Raw genomic sequence first — 20374 nt, 5'->3', positions numbered from 1 at the left:
TAGTTTGCATTCTATCTGTCTATGTTTTCCTTAGAGCTGACAAAATGTTACCGAAATTGACAAGTCTGGCTTCTAGGTCGATTTAGTATGTTTCAGAAGCTAACTTCATTTTCGTATAACTCCCAAAACATTTATATAAATTCTATTAAATTTTTAAAGACTGCAAATGAGAGATCAACACAATGTCACAACTGGAGTCTTCGGACAATCCCTCCCACCACGGCTGTATAGAAACCAAGAGATAAAAAAAAATCACAATTCTGTGAAATGTATCTGGAAAGTGTTGATTCATCGATGCCCAGTTGACAGAGAAGCAGTGCAACCTGCGCTCACTCGCTCCCATGAACACAGCAATGGAAACATCCACTCACCCAGCCCTTGGCACAGGACACTTGCCGAAGAGAGGTCTGTTACTTCCAAAGACAGGATGAGGCCTCAGAACACCTGGAAGCAGGAGAAGGAAAAGCAGGGAATGGATACCAGTGCATGGTCTGAGCCCTGTTGATGGAGCAGTAAAGGTGAAACTCTCTTTAACTTGGACGCACACTCTCAAGCGGACAGGAGACATGGGATTGAAGGTGATGCGCTGAGTGTTAGAAGAGTGCACAGCAGATGCTTGGCTGACAGAACTCAAAGAATCCAGTGCAAAATATCCCCACAGTTGATTCTGAGACCGAGATCCGAGCTGCCAAATTTGAGGTAGCAGAGGCAGCGTTCAGGGAGGGATAGGGCTCCGGATGATGGCACACGCTGAGTCTCAGGGATCTGGAGTGCGTTGTTGGATGTGGTGGGTCCTATCAAGAGAGCAAACCGACCTGTGACCCCAATGAGCAAGCAACCACCCTGGCGCGCGCAGTTGAAATTATCGATATGTCCCATGGCCACACCCAGTGCATCTGCAGGACCAGAGACCAATTTGGCATTTTGCCAATAGAGCATGTGTGGGGCTGAATGAGAGATATTGTGCATCGGGTCTGAGGGATCCAGGGGGCCTTGGGTTTGAATTCAGAATGAAAAGCCTTAGGATCTGCTACATTCATAACCTGGGCTGTGATTATGGTTTGGTTTGAGGCACAGGATGTGCAACAGCTCTGTGGTTGCCTTCGTGCACCCGTGCCACAAGGATGAGAGGACAAGGAAGTGTGGTCCAAGACCACAGCGTGAGAAGAGGAAGGATTTCCTTCAGTTTATCTCTCAAAAGCGGATGCTACATTTTGGATGGCACCGGCACGGTTCGGCAGTGAGGACACCAAGTTCGGGCTGTGGGATCATTCCAGCAGGCCCTGATGTGTGACATCCATAGATATGCTTCCACTGGTGTTTCTGTAGACAGAGAAGCTCTTGGAAGAACTGGTTTCAGTGGGACATTCCCGTGGCACTACAAAGCACAAGCGCACTCACACTCTGCTCTTCTGGAAACACTCCAAAATAACATAGAGTAGAATGCAGAGCTGAGAAGTTTAGAATCTCCATTTCCACCAGAGGAAGTGCCCTGTGCTCTTTCAGATTTGTGAGATAAGCGTAATCAAAATGAGGTTATCCTAATCGAAATAGTATGGGGGGTTTATCGCAACAAAGGCAACACCAGCAATTGGAGATAGACCAGACAACACACACAGGAACAGGACATGGCATCAATGTCTAGGAAAATTTGTCCTCACAGAAATCCCATGCAATTGTGTACAGCCAAGAGTCTAAAGTTTTCACTTAACCAAGCCCTAGAAGTCTACATTAGATACCTGAAATTACCTGACCAGTAGAGATGAAGAAATACAGTAAAAGGAAAAGGAAGTACCATTTTCAGTTCCCAAGAGATTGAAGGCCCTAAAGATAAGCTTTCAGACAACTAGACTGCAAAACGCTCTCCAGAGCAAGTATTGAAAATGGAGGTGAGGGAAACACTGAAGAACAACAGTGTCTCAGAATCACAAAAGGCAGAATACCAGAAAAGGGGAAGAGAAAGCCTAAAGACGAGCCAAATAATATCGGAAAACCCAGTGGATGAGAAAATATCAGGGCTAACATTCCGTCCTAAGCAGACGAGATATTGCAGAGGGACGCGTGAATGATTTTGAAGACAGGGGAACACAAATCCCTCGGTCAGAAGCACACATAGGAAAGCAAGTGCAAACCAATGAAAACATTGCTGTTGAATCCTGGTTGAAGACAAGGCATGAAAGACTAAAATTTGCAAGAGTCCCAGATGGAAAAGCAAGAGATAAAGAAACAAACAATGTTTGAAAAGTGATGTGTAGAAAAATCAGACTGAAACTTGCTGAAAGCCAAGATAGAATCATCTAGGCGAATTCAGGAAGTACACAGCATCCAAAAGAGGTGGAATCCCAATAGACTTAGCAGCAGCTGTATGATCCAAATCAACAAAGTTCATGAGCATCCCAGTGATTTAAAATGCGCCTGGAGGAAAGCAACATAGTCACAAGAGAACCTCCAGAGGGGTTTCAGCTGCTATCTCAGCAGCAATATTGCAGGACAGGGAGGAGTGCCAGGACATAGACCATAGCTTGAATGGCAAAATGCTGCCATCTAGGGTAGCCTATGCCACATGACCACCATTTCTAATAACAGCAGAGCTAGAGAATGCCACAGACCTGCAAATCTTAAAAGAATTCAGCAGTTCGAAACTTATCCTAAAAGAAAGGTTGAGAATTCTCCCCTGAAGGGATAAGCAGCAAGATGAAATGGAAAGAAGAAAACCCTTATTGGAAATGCAAGAAGAGCATGAGTGGAAAAGAAGAAACAAGAAGAAGGCAAGGAGGACATCAAAACCCTAAAGATGGGAGAGGGAAGCAGGAAATCATAGGGGATTGGAAGCACTATCTTAAGGGAGTCAGCTTATATGACTCTCTGTTGGAAGCAAACGGAGAGATGCATGGCCTGACGTGTTTGCGAAACAAACGAGAAGCAGACCAAGAAAGAATCAAACAAACAAACAACACAAAAAGGGTAGGGTAACATGAATATTCAAAAGAAATTACTCAAGGTGATGTCAAGGATCATTCAGTACGCATCGACCCAGTATCGCGGCTTGAATGTACCTGTATTCGGAAATCAGAGGCGTGCATTTATATTCGTAAATATTGATTCATATGAGCATATCGTGACCTAACCCAAATGCCGCTTAGGAATCCAATGGATTCCTAGTCCGTGATATAGACTTGCAAGTCTTCCAACAGGATGAATGAATGCCATCTTCTACACTACGTCGAGAAGAAATGGCACAAGCCTATAACAAGGAAAAGTAGCTCCGCAAAAGTGTACTAAGATCAAAAGAGACAGGCAGTAAAGTGCACATTGGGGATTGTATCATTCCTAGGAATTCCAGCCCCCTTGAAACAAATGGATAGATGTCCCGTGAATGCGGGTGTTTCAGCAGAAATCAACCGACGGCTATGTATAGCGGGTGTGCCCATATTACAGGAACAATAGTTTCCCTTACTGGGTCTCTGTGTACTGTGAACTGTTAGAAAGTTTAAAGACGTGTGAAACATTCAACTGAAAATGGACACACTTCCCTCCGTTGCTACAGTGCATACAGATCTGAACAAAAGGAAAGAGGGAAGAAGAAAGGCCCATGGGACGCTAGTGGGTAGAATCACGTTTACCTTAGGAACCTCTCGTCGAATTCAGCCCCTCCCCCAACACTGACAAGATGCAGTAGCCATTGGGGATGGCAGTTAGCGGTTGGATTCCAGGTGGAATGTTGGTGTGTACCGCGAGGCTTGTTGTGGCTGGTGGATCCTAGGTAACCGGGCAGAGTTCTGTGGGTGGATCAGTGCGATGGAGGGGCTGCCACCCTCTGTGGAGCTTGGCTTAGGTCTTTGTTCCGGGAAGCTGTGTCAGTTGGAGATACTGCTGCTGCCCAAAGACCTGAGTTCACGGGTCAGTTTCCAGAACCTGAAAGGGCAGACAGTGGAAGATCTGCCTCTCTTCAGCTTACTGGAGAGGCTCCGAGGTCCTTTCAGACTTGCCCAGTCCTGTTGAAGTCGACTTTATGGGAGACACGAAGAGAAGCTGGCCGAAAATGTGGCTGCACGGATTGAGGAGAGATGCGAACACATTGATGAGAGATGTTCTGCTACAATAGAGAATACTGGCCTGGAGACAGCTGTAGAGGATAGCAGGCTCGAAAGGCATTCATGAGACATATTGAACCTCGCTGATACTAGCAGAAACTTACGGAGGGCCACCGTGGACTGGAGGAAGTTCCTCAATTCTCTGCTCCAAGAACGGGTCCAAGATCCCTGACGTCTAAAGAGAAGAGATGGCAGAGATGATAAAAACGCTCATGTTCTTGAAAGAGGTCAGATAATCCACACGACCCAAGGGGCAATTCCAAGCCATTCAGATCAAAGTGCACCAAGCCCAGGTAAGCCTTTTCCCAGGTTTGGGCCTAGCTATCAAGCACTTGCTCTTCCCTCCCCTCCACTCAGGCATCCATTTTGAGGGATCAGTACCTGAGCTGCAATGAAGCCAGTAAGAGAAGAGCAAGCCCCTCCTAGAATCAGAGTTCCTCTAGCTTCATCCTCTGTGAACAACAGGGAACCCCATAAAGGTCAAATACTCTCGTATGAAATAGATAGGAATTGAATACTTAGCTCCCACAAAGAAACGATGGCCTTCCGCTAGATTCAGCAAATGCTGGGTTTATGTCTTCTCTGGGGTGAAGGGAGTGTGGTAAGTGAGGGGAATCCTTGACTGAACTTGAATATGTATTAGGCCTTCGTTTTTCAAGACAGTCAAGGTAAATATTAGAAGTCAGATAGTGAACGGAACTGTAAAAGTCGCCAATGACATGAAAGACACAGCTTATGTGGACCGTCTTTCAATTGAGTCAAGCCCCCGGGGGCAATCGATCATGGGGGTGCAGACTTGGTTGCATTCAAGTGCTTTACCCAACATGATCGGATGATTAAGCGTTCTCATCACTGATAGAAGAACACCTGGTTCTCAGTAGCCTAGCATAGCTGCAGCAGGGTTCTCATACCTATAATGCCTCTAGGTTCTTTGGATTCAAAGCTAAATGTATATATTTAGTTCGTTTTCTCTTGTATTTTCCTTGAGAGGGATGTTACACCTTGAAATGCCAACATTGACCAGTAGGTGTCATCGGGAGTAAAGGGCACCACATGCACAAGTGAATCCAAGCTTGGGGGTTATTTCATGTTTCCATTAGTTATTTCATGGTTCCTGTTGGTTTCGGAGGCTTCCACAGTAAAGAGTTGACATGACCCCTTTAACAGTTCGGACTGCTAGTTTGCATTCTATCTGTCTATGTTTTCCTTAGAGCTGACAAAATGTTACCGAAATTGACAAGTCTGGCTTCTAGGTCGATTTAGTATGTTTCAGAAACTAACTTCATTTTCGTATAACTCCCAAAACATTTATATAAATTCTATTAAATTTTTAAAGACTGCAAATGAGAGATCAACACAATGTCACAACTGGAGTCTTCGGACAATCCCTCCCACCACGGCTGTATAGAAACCAAGAGATAAAAAAAAATCACAATTCTGTGAAATGTATCTGGAAAGTGTTGATTCATCGATGCCCAGTTGACAGAGAAGCAGTGCAACCTGCGCTCACTCGCTCCCATGAACACAGCAATGGAAACATCCACTCACCCAGCCCTTGGCACAGGACACTTGCCGAAGAGAGGTCTGTTACTTCCAAAGACAGGATGAGGCCTCAGAACACCTGGAAGCAGGAGAAGGAAAAGCAGGGATTGGATACCAGTGCATGGTCTGAGCCCTGTTGATGGAGCAGTAAAGGTGAAACTCTCTTTAACTTGGACGCACACTCTCAAGCGGACAGGAGACATGGGATTGAAGGTGATGCGCTGAGTGTTAGAAGAGTGCACAGCAGATGCTTGGCTGACAGAACTCAAAGAATCCAGTGCAAAATATCCCCACAGTTGATTCTGAGACCGAGATCCGAGCTGCCAAATTTGAGGTAGCAGAGGCAGCGTTCAGGGAGGGATAGGGCTCCGGATGATGGCACACGCTGAGTCTCAGGGATCTGGAGTGCGTTGTGGGATGTGGTGGGTCCTATCAAGAGAGCAAACCGACCTGTGACCCCAATGAGCAAGCAACCACCCTGGCGCGCGCAGTTGAAATTATCGATATGTCCCATGGCCACACCCAGTGCATCTGCAGGACCAGAGACCAATTTGGCATTTTGCCAATAGAGCATGTGTGGGGCTGAATGAGAGATATTGTGCATCGGGTCTGAGGGATCCAGGGGGCCTTGGGTTTGAATTCAGAATGAAAAGCCTTAGGATCTGCTACATTCATAACCTGGGCTGTGATTATGGTTTGGTTTGAGGCACAGGATGTGCAACAGCTCTGTGGTTGCCTTCGTGCACCCGTGCCACAAGGATGAGAGGACAAGGAAGTGTGGTCCAAGACCACAGCGTGAGAAGAGGAAGGATTTCCTTCAGTTTATCTCTCAAAAGCGGCTGCTACATTTTGGATGGCACCGGCACGGTTCGGCAGCGAGGACACCAAGTTCGGGCTGCGGGATCATTCCAGCAGGCCCTGATGTGTGACATCCATAGATATGCTTCCACTGGTGTTTCTGTAGACAGAGAAGCTCTTGGAAGAACTGGTTTCAGTGGGACATTACCGTGGCAGTACAAAGCACAAGCGCACTCACACTCTGCTCTTCTGGAAACACTCCAAAATAACATAGAGTAGAATGCAGAGCTGAGAAGTTTAGAAGCTCCATTTCCACCAGAGGAAGTGTCCTGTGCTCTTTCAGATTTGTGAGATAAGCGTAATCAAAATGAGGTTATCCTAATCGAAATAGTATGGGGGGTTTATCACAACAAAGGCAACACCAGCAATTGGAGATAGACCAGACAACACACACAGGAACTGGACATGGCATCAATGTCTAGGAAAATTTGTCCTCACAGAAATCCCATGCAATTGTGTAGAGCCAAGAGTCTAAAGTTTTCACTTAACCAAGCCCTAGAAGTCTACATTAGATACCTGAAATTACCTGACCAGTAGAGATGAAGAAATACAGTAAAAGGAAAAGGAAGTACCATTTTCAGTTCCCAAGAGATTGAAGGCCCTAAAGATAAGCTTTCAGACAACTAGACTGCAAAACGCTCTCCAGAGCAAGTATTGAAAATGGAGGTGAGGGAAACACTGAAGAACAACAGTGTCTCAGAATCACAAAAGGCAGAATACCAGAAAAGGGGAAGAGAAAGCCTAAAGACGAGCCAAATAATATCGGAAAACCCAGTGGATGAGAAAATATCAGGGCTAACATTCCGTCCTAAGCAGACGAGATATTGCAGAGGGACACGTGAATGACTTTGAAGACAGGGGAACACAAATCCCTCGGTCAGAAGCACACATAGGAAAGCAAGTGCAAACCAATGAAAACATTGCTGTTGAATCCTGGTTGAAGACAAGGCATGAAAGACTAAAATTTGCAAGAGTCCCAGATGGAAAAGCAAGAGATAAAGAAACAAACAATGTTTGAAAAGTGATGTGTAGAAAAATCAGACTGAAACTTGCTGAAAGCCAAGATAGAATCATCTAGGCGAATTCAGGAAGTACACAGCGTCCAAAAGAGGTGGAATCCCAATAGACTTAGCAGCAGCTGTATGATCCAAATCAACAAAGTTCATGAGCATCCCAGTGATTTAAAATGCGCCTGGAGGAAAGCAACATAGTCACAAGAGAACCTCCAGAGGGGTTTCAGCTGCTATCTCAGCAGCAATATTGCAGGACAGGGAGGAGTGCCAGGACATAGACCATAGCTTGAATGGCAAAATGCTGCCATCTAGGGTAGCCTATGCCACATGACCACCATTTCTAATAACAGCAGAGCTAGAGAATGCCACAGACCTGCAAATCTTAAAAGAATTCAGCAGTTCGAAACTTATCCTAAAAGAAAGGTTGAGAATTCTCCCCTGAAGGGATAAGCAGCAAGATGAAATGGAAAGAAGAAAACCCTTATTGGAAATGCAAGAAGAGCATGAGTGGAAAAGAAGAAACAAGAAGAAGGCAAGGAGGACATCAAAACCCTAAAGATGGGAGAGGGAAGCAGGAAATCATAGGGGATTGGAAGCACTATCTTAAGGGAGTCAGCTTATATGACTCTCTGTTGGAAGCAAACGGAGAGATGCATGGCCTGACGTGTTTGTGAAACAAACGAGAAGCAGACCAAGAAAGAATCAAACAAACAAACAACACAAAAAGGGTAGGGTAACATGAATATTCAAAAGAAATTACTCAAGGTGATGTCAAGGATCACTCAGTACGCATCGACCCAGTATCGCGGCTTGAAAGTACCTGTATTTGGAAATCAGAGGCGTGCATTTATATTCGTAAATATTGATTCATATGAGCATATCGTGACCTAACCCAAATGCCGCTTAGGAATCCAATGGATTCCTAGTCCGTGATATAGACTTGCAAGTCTTCCAACAGGATGAATGAATGCCATCTTCTACACTACGTCGAGAAGAAATGGCACAAGCCTATAACAAGGAAAAGTAGCTCCGCAAAAGTGTACTAAGATCAAAAGAGACAGGCAGTAAAGTGCACATTGGGGATTGTATCATTCCTAGGAATTCCAGCCCCCTTGAAACAAATGGATAGATGTCCCGTGAATGCGGGTGTTTCAGCAGAAATCAACGGACGGCTATGTATAGCGGGTGTGCCCATATTACAGGAACAATAGTTTCCCTTACTGGGTCTCTGTGTACTGTGAACTGTTAGAAAGTTTAAAGACGTGTGAAACATTCAACTGAAAATGGACACACTTCCCTCCGTTGCTACAGTGCATACAGATCTGAACAAAAGGAAAGAGGGAAGAACAAAGGCCCATGGGACGCTAGTGGGTAGAATCACGTTTACCTTAGGAACCTCTCGTCGGATGCAGCCCCTCCCCCAACACTGACAAGATGCAGCAGCCATTGGGGATGGCAGTTAGCGGTTGGATTCCAGGTGGAATGTTGGTGTGTACCGCGAGGCTTGTTGTGGCTGGTGGATCCTAGGTAACCGGGCAGAGTTCTGTGGGTGGATCAGTGCGATGGAGGGGCTGCCGCCCTCTGTGGAGCTTGGCTTAGGTCTTTGTTCCGGGAAGCTGTGTCAGTTGGAGATACTGCTGCTGCCCAAAGACCTGAGTTCACGGGTCAGTTTCCAGAACCTGAAAGGGCAGACAGTGGAAGATCTGCCTCTCTTCAGCTTACTGGAGAGGCTCCGAGGTCCTTTCAGACTTGCCCAGTCCTGTTGAAGTCGACTTTATGGGAGACACGAAGAGAAGCTGGCCGAAAATGTGGCTGCACGGATTGAGGAGAGATGCGAACACATTGATGAGAGATGTTCTGCTACAATAGAGAATACTGGCCTGGAGACAGCTGTAGAGGATAGCAGGCTCGAAAGGCATTCATGAGACATATTGAACCTCGCTGATACTAGCAGAAACTTACGGAGGGCCACCGAGGACTGGAGGAAGTTCCTCAATTCTCTGCTCCAAGAACGGGTCCAAGATCCCTGACGTCTAAAGAGAAGAGATGGCAGAGATGATAAAAACGCTCATGTTCTTGAAAGAGGTCAGATAATCCACACGACCCAAGGGGCAATTCCAAGCCATTCAGATCAAAGTGCACCAAGCCCAGGTAAGCCTTTTCCCAGGTTTGGGCCTAGCTATCAAGCACTTGCCCTTCCCTCCCCTCCACTCAGGCATCCATTTTGAGGGATCAGTACCTGAGCTGCAATGAAGCCAGTAAGAGAAGAGCAAGCCCCTCCTAGAATCAGAGTTCCTCTAGCTTCATCCTCTGTGAACAACAGGGAACCCCATAAAGGTCAAATACTCTCGTATGAAATAGATAGGAATTGAATACTTAGCTCCAACAAAGAAACGATGGCCTTCCGCTAGATTCAGCAAATGCTGGGTTTATGTCTTCTCTGGGGTGAAGGGAGTGTGGTAAGTGAGGGGAATCCTTGACTGAACTTGAATATGTATTAGGCCTCCGTTTTTCAAGACAGTCAAGGTAAATATTAGAAGTCAGATAGTGAACTGAACTGTAAAAGTCGCCAATGACATGAAAGACACAGCTTATGTGGACCGTCTTTCAAATGAGTCAAGCCCCCGGGGGCAATCTATCATGGGGGTGCAGACTTGGTTGCATTCAAGTGCTTTACCCAACATGATCGGATGATTAAGCGTTCTCATCACTGATAGAAGAACACCTGGTTCTCAGTAGCCTAGCATAGCTGCAGCAGGTTTCTCATAGCTATAATGCCTCTAGGTTCTTTGGATTCAAAGCTAAATGTATATATTTAGTTCGTTTTCTCTTGTATTTTCCTTGAGAGGGATGTTACACCTTGAAATGCCAACATTGACCAGTAGGTGTCATCGGGAGTAAAGGGCACCACATGCACAAGTGAATCCAAGCTTGGGGGTTATTTCATGTTTCCATTAGTTATTTCATGGTTCCTGTTGGTTTCGGAGGCTTCCACAGTAAAGAGTTGTCATGACCCCTTTAACAGTTCGGACTGCTAGTTTGCATTCTATCTGTCTATGTTTTCCTTAGAGCTGACAAAATGTTACCGAAATTGACAAGTCTGGCTTCTAGGTCGATTTAGTATGTTTCAGAAACTAACTTCATTTTCGTATAACTCCCAAAACATTTATATAAATTCTATTAAATTTTTAAAGACTGCAAATGAGAGATCAACACAATGTCACAACTGGAGTCTTCGGACAATCCCTCCCACCACGGCTGTATAGAAACCAAGAGATAAAAAAAAATCACAATTCTGTGAAATGTATCTGGAAAGTGTTGATTCATCGATGCCCAGTTGACAGAGAAGCAGTGCAACCTGCGCTCACTCGCTCCCATGAACACAGCAATGGAAACATCCACTCACCCAGCCCTTGGCACAGGACACTTGCCGAAGAGAGGTCTGTTACTTCCAAAGACAGGATGAGGCCTCAGAACACCTGGAAGCAGGAGAAGGAAAAGCAGGGAATGGATACCAGTGCATGGTCTGAGCCCTGTTGATGGAGCAGTAAAGGTGAAACTCTCTTTAACTTGGACGCACACTCTCAAGCGGACAGGAGACATGGGATTGAAGGTGATGCGCTGAGTGTTAGAAGAGTGCACAGCAGATGCTTGGCTGACAGAACTCAAAGAATCCAGTGCAAAATATCCCCACAGTTGATTCTGAGACCGAGATCCGAGCTGCCAAATTTGAGGTAGCAGAGGCAGCGTTCAGGGAGGGATAGGGCTCCGGATGATGGCACACGCTGAGTCTCAGGGATCTGGAGTGCGTTGTGGGATGTGGTGGGTCCTATCAAGAGAGCAAACCGACCTGTGACCCCAATGAGCAAGCAACCACCCTGGCGCGCGCAGTTGAAATTATCGATATGTCCCATGGCCACACCCAGTGCATCTGCAGGACCAGAGACCAATTTGGCATTTTGCCAATAGAGCATGTGTGGGGCTGAATGAGAGATATTGTGCATCGGGTCTGAGGGATCCAGGGGGCCTTGGGTTTGAATTCAGAATGAAAAGCCTTAGGATCTGCTACATTCATAACCTGGGCTGTGATTATGGTTTGGTTTGAGGCACAGGATGTGCAACAGCTCTGTGGTTGCCTTCGTGCACCCGTGCCACAAGGATGAGAGGACAAGGAAGTGTGGTCCAAGACCACAGCGTGAGAAGAGGAAGGATTTCCTTCAGTTTATCTCTCAAAAGCGGCTGCTACATTTTGGATGGCACCGGCACGGTTCGGCAGCGAGGACACCAAGTTCGGGCTGCGGGATCATTCCAGCAGGCCCTGATGTGTGACATCCATAGATATGCTTCCACTGGTGTTTCTGTAGACAGAGAAGCTCTTGGAAGAACTGGTTTCAGTGGGACATTACCGTGGCAGTACAAAGCACAAGCGCACTCACACTCTGCTCTTCTGGAAACACTCCAAAATAACATAGAGTAGAATGCAGAGCTGAGAAGTTTAGAAGCTCCATTTCCACCAGAGGAAGTGTCCTGTGCTCTTTCAGATTTGTGAGATAAGCGTAATCAAAATGAGGTTATCCTAATCGAAATAGTATGGGGGGTTTATCACAACAAAGGCAACACCAGCAATTGGAGATAGACCAGACAACACACACAGGAACTGGACATGGCATCAATGTCTAGGAAAATTTGTCCTCACAGAAATCCCATGCAATTGTGTAGAGCCAAGAGTCTAAAGTTTTCACTTAACCAAGCCCTAGAAGTCTACATTAGATACCTGAAATTACCTGACCAGTAGAGATGAAGAAATACAGTAAAAGGAAAAGGAAGTACCATTTTCAGTTCCCAAGAGATTGAAGGCCCTAAAGATAAGCTTTCAGACAACTAGACTGCAAAACGCTCTCCAGAGCAAGTATTGAAAATGGAGGTGAGGGAAACACTGAAGAACAACAGTGTCTCAGAATCACAAAAGGCAGAATACCAGAAAAGGGGAAGAGAAAGCCTAAAGACGAGCCAAATAATATCGGAAAACCCAGTGGATGAGAAAATATCAGGGCTAACATTCCGTCCTAAGCAGACGAGATATTGCAGAGGGACACGTGAATGACTTTGAAGACAGGGGAACACAAATCCCTCGGTCAGAAGCACACATAGGAAAGCAAGTGCAAACCAATGAAAACATTGCTGTTGAATCCTGGTTGAAGACAAGGCATGAAAGACTAAAATTTGCAAGAGTCCCAGATGGAAAAGCAAGAGATAAAGAAACAAACAATGTTTGAAAAGTGATGTGTAGAAAAATCAGACTGAAACTTGCTGAAAGCCAAGATAGAATCATCTAGGCGAATTCAGGAAGTACACAGCGTCCAAAAGAGGTGGAATCCCAATAGACTTAGCAGCAGCTGTATGATCCAAATCAACAAAGTTCATGAGCATCCCAGTGATTTAAAATGCGCCTGGAGGAAAGCAACATAGTCACAAGAGAACCTCCAGAGGGGTTTCAGCTGCTATCTCAGCAGCAATATTGCAGGACAGGGAGGAGTGCCAGGACATAGACCATAGCTTGAATGGCAAAATGCTGCCATCTAGGGTAGCCTATGCCACATGACCACCATTTCTAATAACAGCAGAGCTAGAGAATGCCACAGACCTGCAAATCTTAAAAGAATTCAGCAGTTCGAAACTTATCCTAAAAGAAAGGTTGAGAATTCTCCCCTGAAGGGATAAGCAGCAAGATGAAATGGAAAGAAGAAAACCCTTATTGGAAATGCAAGAAGAGCATGAGTGGAAAAGAAGAAACAAGAAGAAGGCAAGGAGGACATCAAAACCCTAAAGATGGGAGAGGGAAGCAGGAAATCATAGGGGATTGGAAGCACTATCTTAAGGGAGTCAGCTTATATGACTCTCTGTTGGAAGCAAACGGAGAGATGCATGGCCTGACGTGTTTGCGAAACAAACGAGAAGCAGACCAAGAAAGAATCAAACAAACAAACAACACAAAAAGGGTAGGGTAACATGAATATTCAAAAGAAATTACTCAAGGTGATGTCAAGGATCACTCAGTACGCATCGACCCAGTATCGCGGCTTGAAAGTACCTGTATTTGGAAATCAGAGGCGTGCATTTATATTCGTAAATATTGATTCATATGAGCATATCGTGACCTAACCCAAATGCCGCTTAGGAATCCAATGGATTCCTAGTCCGTGATATAGACTTGCAAGTCTTCTAACAGGATGAATGAATGCCATCTTCTACACTACGTCGAGAAGAAATGGCACAAGCCTATAACAAGGAAAAGTAGCTCCGCAAAAGTGTACTAAGATCAAAAGAGACAGGCAGTAAAGTGCACATTGGGGATTGTATCATTCCTAGGAATTCCAGCCCCCTTGAAACAAATGGATAGATGTCCCGTGAATGCGGGTGTTTCAGCAGAAATCAACCGACGGCTATGTATAGCGGGTGTGCCCATATTACAGGAACAATAGTTTCCCTTACTGGGTCTCTGTGTACTGTGAACTGTTAGAAAGTTTAAAGACGTGTGAAACATTCAACTGAAAATGGACACACTTCCCTCCGTTGCTACAGTGCATACAGATCTGAACAAAAGGAAAGAGGGAAGAACAAAGGCCCATGGGACGCTAGTGGGTAGAATCACGTTTACCTTAGGAACCTCTCGTCGGATGCAGCCCCTCCCCCAACACTGACAAGATGCAGCAGCCATTGGGGATGGCAGTTAGCGGTTGGATTCCAGGTGGAATGTTGGTGTGTACCGCGAGGCTTGTTGTGGCTGGTGGATCCTAGGTAACCGGGCAGAGTTCTGTGGGTGGATCAGTGCGATGGAGGGGCTGCCGCCCTCTGTGGAGCTTGGCTTAGGTCTTTGTTCCGGGAAGCTGTGTCAGTTGGAGATACTGCTGCTGCCCAAAGACCTGAGTTCACGGGTCAGTTTCCAGAACCTGAAAGGGCAGACAGTGGAAGATCTGCCTGTCTTCAGCTTACTGGAGAGGCTCCGAGGTCCTTTCAGACTTGCCCAGTCCTGTTGAAGTCGACTTTATGGGAGACACGAAGAGAAGCTGGCCGAAAATGTGGCTGCACGGATTGAGGAGAGATGCGAACACATTGATGAGAGATGTTCTGCTACAATAGAGAATACTGGCCTGGAGACAGCTGTAGAGGATAGCAGGCTCGAAAGGCATTCATGAGACATATTGAACCTCGCTGATACTAGCAGAAACTTACGGAGGGCCACCGTGGACTGGAGGAAGTTCCTCAATTCTCTGCTCCAAGAACGGGTCCAAGATCCCTGACGTCTAAAGAGAAGAGATGGCAGAGATGATAAAAACGCTCATGTTCTTGAAAGAGGTCAGATAATCCACACGACCCAAGGGGCAATTCCAAGCCATTCAGATCAAAGTGCACCAAGCCCAGGTAAGCCTTTTCCCAGGTTTGGGCCTAGCTATCAAGCACTTGCTCTTCCCTCCCCTCCACTCAGGCATCCATTTTGAGGGATCAGTACCTGAGCTGCAATGAAGCCAGTAAGAGAAGAGCAAGCCCCTCCTAGAATCAGAGTTCCTCTAGCTTCATCCTCTGTGAACAACAGGGAACCCCATAAAGGTCAAATACTCTCGTATGAAATAGATAGGAATTGAATACTTAGCTCCCACAAAGAAACGATGGCCTTCCGCTAGATTCAGCAAATGCTGGGTTTATGTCTTCTCTGGGGTGAAGGGAGTGTGGTAAGTGAGGGGGATCTTTGACTGAACTTGAATCTGTATTAGGCCTCCGTTTTTCAAGACAGTCTAGGTAAATATTAGAAGTCAGATAGTGAACGGAACTGTAAAAGTCGCCAATGACATGAAAGACACAGCTTATGTGGACCGTCTTTCAATTGAGTCAAGCCCCCGGGGGCAATCTATCATGGGGGTGCAGACTTGGTTGCATTCAAGTGCTTTACCCAACATGATCGGATGATTAAGCGTTCTCATCACTGATAGAAGAACACCTGGTTCTCAGAAGCCTAGCAGAGCTGCAGCAGGGTTCTCATAGCTATAATGCCTCTAGGTTCTTTGGATTCAAAGCTAAATGTATATATTTAGTTCGTTTTCTCTTGTATTTTCCTTGAGAGGGATGTTACACCTTGAAATGCCAACATTGACCAGTAGGTGTCCTCGGGAGTAAAGGGCACCACATGCACAAGTGAATCCAAGCTTGGGGGTTATTTCATGTTTCCATTAGTTATTTCATGGTTCCTGTTGGTTTCGGAGGCTTCCACAGTAAAGAGTTGACATGACCCCTTTAACAGTTCGGACTGCTAGTTTGCATTCTATCTGTCTATGTTTTCCTTAGAGCTGACAAAATGTTACCGAAATTGACAAGTCTGGCTTCTAGGTCGATTTAGTATGTTTCAGAAACTAAATTCATTTTCGTATAACTCCCAAAACATTTATATAAATTCTATTAAATTTTTAAAGACTGCAAATGAGAGATCAACACAATGTCACAACTGGAGTCTTCGGACAATCCCTCCCACCACGGCTGTATAGAAACAAAGAGATAAAAAAAAATCACAATTCTGTGAAATGTATCTGGAAAGTGTTGATTCATCGATGCCCAGTTGACAGAGAAGCAGTGCAACCTGCGCTCACTCGCTCCCATGAACACAGCAATGGAAACATCCACTCACCCAGCCCTTGGCACAGGACACTTGCCGAAGAGAGGTCTGTTACTTCCAAAGACAGGATGAGGCCTCAGAACACCTGGAAGCAGGAGAAGGAAAAGCAGGGAATGGATACCAGTGCATGGTCTGAGCCCTGTTGATGGAGCAGTAAAGGTGAAACTCTCTTTAACTTGGACGCACACTCTCAAGCGGACAGGAGACATGGGATTGAAGGTGATGCGCTGAGTGTTAGAAGAGTGCACAGCAGATGCTTGGCTGACAGAACTCAAAGAATCCAGTGCAAAATATCCCCACAGTTGATTCTGAGACCGAGATCCGAGCTGCCAAATTTGAGGTAGCAGAGGCAGCGTTCAGGGAGGGATAGGGCTCCGGATGATGGCACACGCTGAGTCTCAGGGATCTGGAGTGCGTTGTTGGATGTGGTGGGTCCTATCAAGAGAGCAAACCGACCTGTGACCCCAATGAGCAAGCAACCACCCTGGCGCGCGCAGTTGAAATTATCGATATGTCCCATGGCCACACCCAGTGCATCTGCAGGACCAGAGACCAATTTGGCATTTTGCCAATAGAGCATGTGTGGGGCTGAATGAGAGATATTGTGCATCGGGTCTGAGGGATCCAGGGGGCCTTGGGTTTGAATTCAGAATGAAAAGCCTTAGGATCTGCTACATTCATAACCTGGGCTGTGATAATGGTTTGGTTTGAGGCACAGGATGTGCAACAGCTCTGTGGTTGCCTTCGTGCACCCGTGCCACAAGGATGAGAGGACAAGGAAGTGTGGTCCAAGACCACAGCGTGAGAAGAGGAAGGATTTCCTTCAGTTTATCTCTCAAAAGCGGATGCTACATTTTGGATGGCACCGGCATGGTTCGGCAGCGAGGACACCAAGTTCGGGCTGCGGGATCATTCCAGCAGGCCCTGATGTGTGACATCCATAGATATGCTTCCACTGGTGTTTCTGTAGACAGAGAAGCTCTTGGAAGAACTGGTTTCAGTGGGACATTACCGTGGCAGTACAAAGCACAAGCGCACTCACACTCTGCTCTTCTGGAAACACTCCAAAATAACATAGAGTAGAATGCAGAGCTGAGAAGTTTAGAATCTCCATTTCCACCAGAGGAAGTGTCCTGTGCTCTTTCAGATTTGTGAGATAAGCGTAATCAAAATGAGGTTATCCTAATCGAAATAGTATGGGGGGTTTATCACAACAAAGGCAACACCAGCAATTGGAGATAGACCAGACAACACACACAGGAACTGGACATGGCATCAATGTCTAGGAAAATTTGTCCTCACAGAAATCCCATGCAATTGTGTAGAGCCAAGAGTCTAAAGTTTTCACTTAACCAAGCCCTAGAAGTCTACATTAGATACCTGAAATTACCTGACCAGTAGAGATGAAGAAATACAGTAAAAGGAAAAGGAAGTACCATTTTCAGTTCCCAAGAGATTGAAGGCCCTAAAGATAAGCTTTCAGACAACTAGACTGCAAAACGCTCTCCAGAGCAAGTATTGAAAATGGAGGTGAGGGAAACACTGAAGAACAACAGTGTCTCAGAATCACAAAAGGCAGAATACCAGAAAAGGGGAAGAGAAAGCCTAAAGACGAGCCAAATAATATCGGAAAACCCAGTGGATGAGAAAATATCAGGGCTAACATTCCGTCCTAAGCAGACGAGATATTGCAGAGGGACACGTGAATGACTTTGAAGACAGGGGAACACAAATCCCTCGGTCAGAAGCACACATAGGAAAGCAAGTGCAAACCAATGAAAACATTGCTGTTGAATCCTGGTTGAAGACAAGGCATGAAAGACTAAAATTTGCAAGAGTCCCAGATGGAAAAGCAAGAGATAAAGAAACAAACAATGTTTGAAAAGTGATGTGTAGAAAAATCAGACTGAAACTTGCTGAAAGCCAAGATAGAATCATCTAGGCGAATTCAGGAAGTACACAGCGTCCAAAAGAGGTGGAATCCCAATAGACTTAGCAGCAGCTGTATGATCCAAATCAACAAAGTTCATGAGCATCCCAGTGATTTAAAATGCGCCTGGAGGAAAGCAACATAGTCACAAGAGAACCTCCAGAGGGGTTTCAGCTGCTATCTCAGCAGCAATATTGCAGGACAGGGAGGAGTGCCAGGACATAGACCATAGCTTGAATGGCAAAATGCTGCCATCTAGGGTAGCCTATGCCACATGACCACCATTTCTAATAACAGCAGAGCTAGAGAATGCCACAGACCTGCAAATCTTAAAAGAATTCAGCAGTTCGAAACTTATCCTAAAAGAAAGGTTGAGAATTCTCCCCTGAAGGGATAAGCAGCAAGATGAAATGGAAAGAAGAAAACCCTTATTGGAAATGCAAGAAGAGCATGAGTGGAAAAGAAGAAACAAGAAGAAGGCAAGGAGGACATCAAAACCCTAAAGATGGGAGAGGGAAGCAGGAAATCATAGGGGATTGGAAGCACTCTCTTAAGGGAGTCAGCTTATATGACTCTCTGTTGGAAGCAAACGGAGAGATGCATGGCCTGACGTGTTTGCGAAACAAACGAGAAGCAGACCAAGAAAGAATCAAACAAACAAACAACACAAAAAGGGTAGGGTAACATGAATATTCAAAAGAAATTACTCAAGGTGATGTCAAGGATCACTCAGTACGCATCGACCCAGTATCGCGGCTTGAAAGTACCTGTATTTGGAAATCAGAGGCGTGCATTTATATTCGTAAATATTGATTCATATGAGCATATCGTGACCTAACCCAAATGCCGCTTAGGAATCCAATGGATTCCTAGAACGTGATATAGACTTGCAAGTCTTCCAACAGGATGAATGAATGCCATCTTCTACACTACGTCGAGAAGAAATGGCACAAGCCTATAACAAGGAAAAGTAGCTCCGCAAAAGTGTACTAAGATCAAAAGAGACAGGCAGTAAAGTGCACATTGGGGATTGTATCATTCCTAGGAATTCCAGCCCCCTTGAAACAAATGGATAGATGTCCCGTGAATGCGGGTGTTTCAGCAGAAATCAACCGACGGCTATGTATAGCGGGTGTGCCCATATTACAGGAACAATAGTTTCCCTTACTGGGTCTCTGTGTACTGTGAACTGTTAGAAAGTTTAAAGACGTGTGAAACATTCAACTGAAAATGGACACACTTCCCTCCGTTGCTACAGTGCATACAGATCTGAACAAAAGGAAAGAGGGAAGAACAAAGGCCCATGGGACGCTAGTGGGTAGAATCACGTTTACCTTAGGAACCTCTCGTCGGATGCAGCCCCTCCCCCAACACTGACAAGATGCAGCAGCCATTGGGGATGGCAGTTAGCGGTTGGATTCCAGGTGGAATGTTGGTGTGTACCGCGAGGCTTGTTGTGGCTGGTGGATCCTAGGTAACCGGGCAGAGTTCTGTGGGTGGATCAGTGCGATGGAGGGGCTGCCGCCCTCTGTGGAGCTTGGCTTAGGTCTTTGGTCCGGGAAGCTGTGTCAGTTCGAGATACTGCTGCTGCCCAAAGACCTGAGTTCACGGGTCAGTTTCCAGAACCTGAAAGGGCAGACAGTGGAAGATCTGCCTGTCTTCAGCTTACTGGAGAGGCTCCGAGGTCCTTTCAGACTTGCCCAGTCCTGTTGAAGTCGACTTTATGGGAGACACGAAGAGAAGCTGGCCGAAAATGTGGCTGCACGGATTGAGGAGAGATGCGAACACATTGATGAGAGATGTTCTGCTACAATAGAGAATACTGGCCTGGAGACAGCTGTAGAGGATAGCAGGCTCGAAAGGCATTCATGAGACATATTGAACCTCGCTGATACTAGCAGAAACTTACGGAGGGCCACCGTGGACTGGAGGAAGTTCCTCAATTCTCTGCTCCAAGAACGGGTCCAAGATCCCTGACGTCTAAAGAGAAGAGATGGCAGAGATGATAAAAACGCTCATGTTCTTGAAAGAGGTCAGATAATCCACACGACCCAAGGGGCAATTCCAAGCCATTCAGATCAAAGTGCACCAAGCCCAGGTAAGCCTTTTCCCAGGTTTGGGCCTAGCTATCAAGCACTTGCTCTTCCCTCCCCTCCACTCAGGCATCCATTTTGAGGGATCAGTACCTGAGCTGCAATGAAGCCAGTAAGAGAAGAGCAAGCCCCTCCTAGAATCAGAGTTCCTCTAGCTTCATCCTCTGTGAACAACAGGG

General features: G+C 45.9%; 1 long non-coding RNA gene across 1 annotated transcript in view; it reads right to left on the bottom strand.

The window, feature by feature from the left end:
* Positions 1-4083: 4083 nt before the first annotated feature.
* LOC140692600 (uncharacterized) overlaps positions 4084-20374 on the bottom strand; it is a 62908-nt gene continuing 46617 nt past the window's right edge. Inside the window, exons 2-3 of the long non-coding RNA XR_012068160.1 lie at positions 5643-5715; positions 4084-4269 (exon numbers count right to left, since the gene is read on the bottom strand). This is a non-coding gene — a long non-coding RNA (uncharacterized lncRNA). The remainder of the gene's footprint in view (positions 4270-5642; positions 5716-20374) is intronic.

Source organism: Vicugna pacos, unplaced genomic scaffold (assembly GCF_048564905.1).
Source record: "Vicugna pacos unplaced genomic scaffold, VicPac4 scaffold_14, whole genome shotgun sequence".
In the NCBI taxonomy this organism is placed as follows: domain Eukaryota; kingdom Metazoa; phylum Chordata; class Mammalia; order Artiodactyla; family Camelidae; genus Vicugna; species Vicugna pacos.
Note: the sequence above shows the minus strand (reverse complement) of the source record. Positions and strands in the feature narration are given on the sequence as shown.